Source organism: Macaca mulatta, chromosome 3 (genome assembly GCF_049350105.2).
Source record: "Macaca mulatta isolate MMU2019108-1 chromosome 3, T2T-MMU8v2.0, whole genome shotgun sequence".
Lineage (NCBI taxonomy): Eukaryota > Metazoa > Chordata > Mammalia > Primates > Cercopithecidae > Macaca > Macaca mulatta.
Window position 1 is genome coordinate 119363860 of NC_133408.1, and position 4999 is coordinate 119368858.

Here is a 4999-nt window from a genome sequence, read left to right on the forward strand (position 1 = left end):
AGAGGAAGGGGCAGGGCAGGGCGGCATCCTGAGAGAGGACACTTACAGGCATTACCTTGTGCCATATTCTGTGTGAGGCGCTTCAACTTCATCTTATTTTATTCTCACAGAGGAAGGTGAGTTTGAAGACAATACCGTTGAAAAGCCACTGAGCTGGGATTCAACTCCAGATCTTTCTGGTTCTAAAACCTATCTATGCTTTTTTCCTTGTACAGGCTAACACCTGAGAGGACACGTGCTCTGGGACTCAAAGAATGGTAAAGAGACCTCCAGAATCAATGAATCACTTTCAGAGAAAAGAGAGAAAAAAAAAAAAAACTTTAAAAACACAAAGAAAACAAAAAAATACCACATTTTCCTCAAATTTCACATCACAACCAACTAGAAGTGCAAACATAAATGATGCTGGAAACAAGACTCTGGCAAGAAGGACCTTCTGAGCAAGGTCAGCTTCTCCTCCCATGATTTCTTCCTCTTTCTTCCGACAATGCCAGTGGACCTTTCAAAACTGCCACTGTTGCTGGTAAGCTCCAGAAGAGAGGGTTCTCAGGTTCCAATGTCTTTAGCACAGCTCACTCTCTAGGTTCTCAGTTTTTTATATTTTATATAACATATATTATTTATATATATATATATATATATATATATATATTTTGTGTGTGTGTGTGTGTATATATATTTGTTCATGACCCAGTCAGCATCTTCAATGGCTTTTTAAATCATCTACTGGATTCTCTCAGGGTTGTCTTCATCTGAATGAAGCTGGAAACTCTGCCTGACAGCATGCTTATATAATGCTTCTGGATGCCCTTGGTGGACAGCTGCCAGCAGCAAGTGTCTGTAGAGCTGTAGCAGCCTCCAGACCGGCTCTGTCCCCGGTAGCAGGATCATCTAACAAGTATCATCTGCCCCTGCTTCGTGAAACCACCTGGTATGTCTATATCTGAGCCATCCATAAAAATGCTTGATCAGATTAGAGCTAAGTACCCCACAGGACTTGTGCAGGAACAAATTCAAACATTTATAAAAAGCACTTGATTGTACTGTTTTCCAGTACTTCTCAATCTTCTCTACAAAATGTTGCCCTGTGCTTTTCTGAAACACAAGGACATCATACGCAGCTTCCCCCTGCCTCCAAGGGGGACACCAGCCCTGGACACTGCCATTCCAATTAGTGTATTTAAATTTTTAACTCATTTGGGTAAACAGTAATAAGCATGATTTCGGAATTATGTATATGAGTATGGTAAGTTTTGAGACAAATTGCCAAACTGTTTTCCAAAGTAGCTGTACCATTTTGCACTCCCAGCAGCAATGAATAAGAATTCCTGTTGCCCTACGTCCTTGTGAGCATTCTGTGTTGTCAGGGTTCTGGGTTTTGGCCATTCTGATAGGCATGTAGTGATATTTCAGTGTTTTAATTTTCATTTCCCTGATGACATATGGTGTGGAGCAACTTTTCCTATGCTTACTTTCCATCTCTATATCTTTTTTGGTGAAGTGTGTGTTAAGGTATTTGGCCCATATTTTAACAGGGATATTTTCCTTATTGTTGAGATTTAGATGATCTTTGTGTATTTTGGGTAATAGTCCTTTACCAGGTATATCTTTTGTAAATGTTTTCTTCTAATCTATGCCTTGTCTTTTCATTCTCTTGACAGTATCTTTTACAGAGCAGAATTTTTAAATTTTAATGAAGTCTAATTCTTTTTGTCATGGATCTTGCCTTGGTGTTATTTCTAAAAAGTCATCACAACACCAAAATTTTTCTCCACTTATGTAGGAATTTTATTTTGCATTTTATATTTAGGTCTGTTATTAATTTTGAGTTAATATTTTTGAAAGGTGTAAATGTCTTGTGTGCTGACATCTGTTATCTCATATATTCTGATCTATTTTACACTAAATCTTCTTTGTATCTCTCTTTCTGAAATTTGAGTCAAAGTTCCAGGAGGTGTTATATTTATCTTTAATTCCTTCTTCCCCATCAGACCCCTGCCTCCACCCTTGCCCAACCCCCACCACAACATGGTCTAATATTTTTCATACCTGAACTGTATTTCAGGTACAGGCTCTGACAAGTGCTTACTTATGCTACATTATTTAATTATAACAATAATTTCTTTTTAGATATTATTATCCCTGGGGCAAATAGAGTACTAAAGTGGCCCCAGTGATCCTCTCCCCCTGGTGCTATTATCCTGAATAATCCATTTTCCTTTAATGTGGGTGGAAACTATGGTTTGCTTCTAGGGATAGAATACGGCAAAAGTGAAAGGATTTTGCAGATGTAATTAAGGTCTCAGATTAATCAAATAGATTATGCTGAGTAGAACTGACCTAAGTGAAATCTCTTTAAAAAAAAAAAGGGACTGGGCTCTCCCTGAAGTTGAAGACTCTGCGTTTGCTCTTTATGAATTCAAAAGGAACATCAGGAAGCCTTCAGGCAGCAGCCAGAAGAAAGCTGAGCCCTTTTCCATACAGCTGAAAGATAAAGAATCTGTTAGATACCTGAATGAGCTTAGAAGTGAGTGGCTCTCCAGATAAGAAGGCAGGCAAGCTAATAGTTTTTACAGCCTGTTACACTCTGAGCATAGAGGAATCAGCCAGGCCATGCCTAGGCTCTTGACCCATGGAAATTGTGAGAATAAATATATGTTGTTTTAAGTTGTAATAATATTGGTACAGTCATTCTAATTTATTTGTGCGTGAAAAATATTTGTCTGTGTTAAAATATGTAAGTAATGTCATGCCTACAATCCCAGCACTTTGGGAGGCCAAGGCAGGTGGATGACTTGAGGTCAGGAGTTTGAGACCAGCCTGGCCAACATGGTAAAACCCTGTCTCTACTAAACATACAAAAATTAGCTGGGCATGGTGGTGGGCACCTGTAATCCCAGCTAATCGGGAGACTGGAGCAGGAGAATCTCTTGAACCCGGGAGGCAGAGGTTGCTGTGAGCTGAGATAACCCCACTGTACTCCAGCCTAAGTGACAGAGTGAGACTTTGTCTCAAAAAATAAATAATAAAATATGTAAGTAATAATTTTAGTGTCATTGGGAAATATTTCAATTCAAGAGAAAAAATATAAATATTGAATCAAAGACATAATGAAAAATTCCTAAATGTGAATTTAATTATTTTGTCTGAAAAATAACAATAATACCTATTTCTTAGTTTTTTTCTATTGAAAAATCCTAAACACAATGACCAACCTAGTAACAATGAACATCGGTGTAATAATACTGGCATTTCAATACCATATTCCATTAAAAGTAGCCAGAGTTCCTTGGATAGATAGCTGATTCCAAGCATGAAATATATAAGGTAAGCCTATTCATTTTTTCATAGCAGAAACCAAAGAAGCTTCCAAAACTACTAGGATTGAGTCAAAAGGACTCAGGAGCCAACTTGAAGAAATCCCTTATGACCAAAAAAGAAAAAAAATTAAATATTCATTGAAAGAATCACTGCAGTGAGTTGAAACATGTTAAATATATTGCAATTTTAATGATCATATAGACAAAACCAAACAAAAACCTACTAATGGTCACATTTCAAAGATGTTACAAAGCCAGCGAAGTATTCTGAAAACACAAAAAAGAGGAAGTAATCACTCTATTATTTCCTGTATGAATGTATGTCACAGTAACACAATGATTGGTGAAGTCAAGTTTCTCTCTACACATATAGTCTACCTTATAATTAAAAACAAAATACATAGCTTCACCATTTCATTAATTCATGATGAGACATTGAAAATTACATTACTAAAAGGAGAGATAACTAGAAATTTTGGTGCTCTTTATTAACCAGCATCCAACTATACCTGAAGTATTTTTGTTTAAAAAAGAAACCAAACCTGAATCAGATAGAGCTTCTAGATCTAAAAACACAAAATACAAACGGCCAAGTTGTTTTCAACAAATACATTGCAAGAGGACAGGAAAAACTGCAGGAACGAATACATTAAGATAATCTTAGAAGACATGTTTATTAAATTTTATGTTTGAACTTTGAATACCAACTTGAAATAATCAAATATTTTTAAAAAGTTAAGCAAACAAAAAGATACTTATGAGAGAACTCTGGACTAGATACTTGATGATATAAAGAATTTAGTCAAGTTTTTATAAACTGTAATTATATAAGAATAATAATAGTTTCAAAAAAGTTCTTAGAGATAAATTCTGAAAGTTTTACAGCTGACATTAAATTAAGCCTTGCATTTTCAAAGTAATCTCATAGAGTAAGGAGGAGGGTAGAATATGAGGGTGCATTGATGAAACATAAGTTGATATTAGATATACAATGGGCTTCCCTTGCTTTTGACTTTCATATATATTTGACATTTGCCATAATAAAATTGTAAATTAAAATTTGCTTCAAATTTTATAAGTGGAAGACATGTCACAGAAACCACAGACTGAGATCAAAATATTTACAAAAGTCATACCTAATGAAGGACTATTAACAAAAATATACAAAGAACTCTTAAAGCTTAACAGTAAGAAACAATCCAACTTAAAAATAGGTGAAATATCTAAACAGACACCTCAGCAAAGATCTACAGATGACAAGCCATAAAATGATGCTTACCATCATATGTTATTAGGGAACTGCACATTTAAATAACAATGAGATACCACCACATACCAATTAAAGTGGCCAAAACCCAGAGCACTCAATACCAAATGCTTATAAAGATGTAGACAGAGCAATAGAAATTCTCATTTATTGCTGGTGGGGATGCAAAATGGCACAACCACTTTGGAAAACAGTTTGGCAGTTTCTTATAAAACTAAACATACTCTTACCATACAATCCAGAAATCATATTCTTTGGTTCCCAAATGAATTGAAAACTTAAATACACAGAAAATCCTGCACACAGATGTTTATAGCATCTTTATTCATAATTGTCAAAACTTAGAAGCAACCAAGATTGCTTCAGAAGATAAATGGATAAAATAACTTCGGTACATCCAGACAATGGAAAT

At 35.4% G+C, this 4999-nt stretch overlaps 1 pseudogene; it reads right to left on the minus strand.

Moving 5' to 3' along the window:
• Window positions 1-579: 579 nt before the first annotated feature.
• Window positions 580-891, minus strand: LOC106997518 (LYR motif-containing protein 9 pseudogene; annotated as a pseudogene).
• Window positions 892-4999: the final 4108 nt, after the last annotated feature.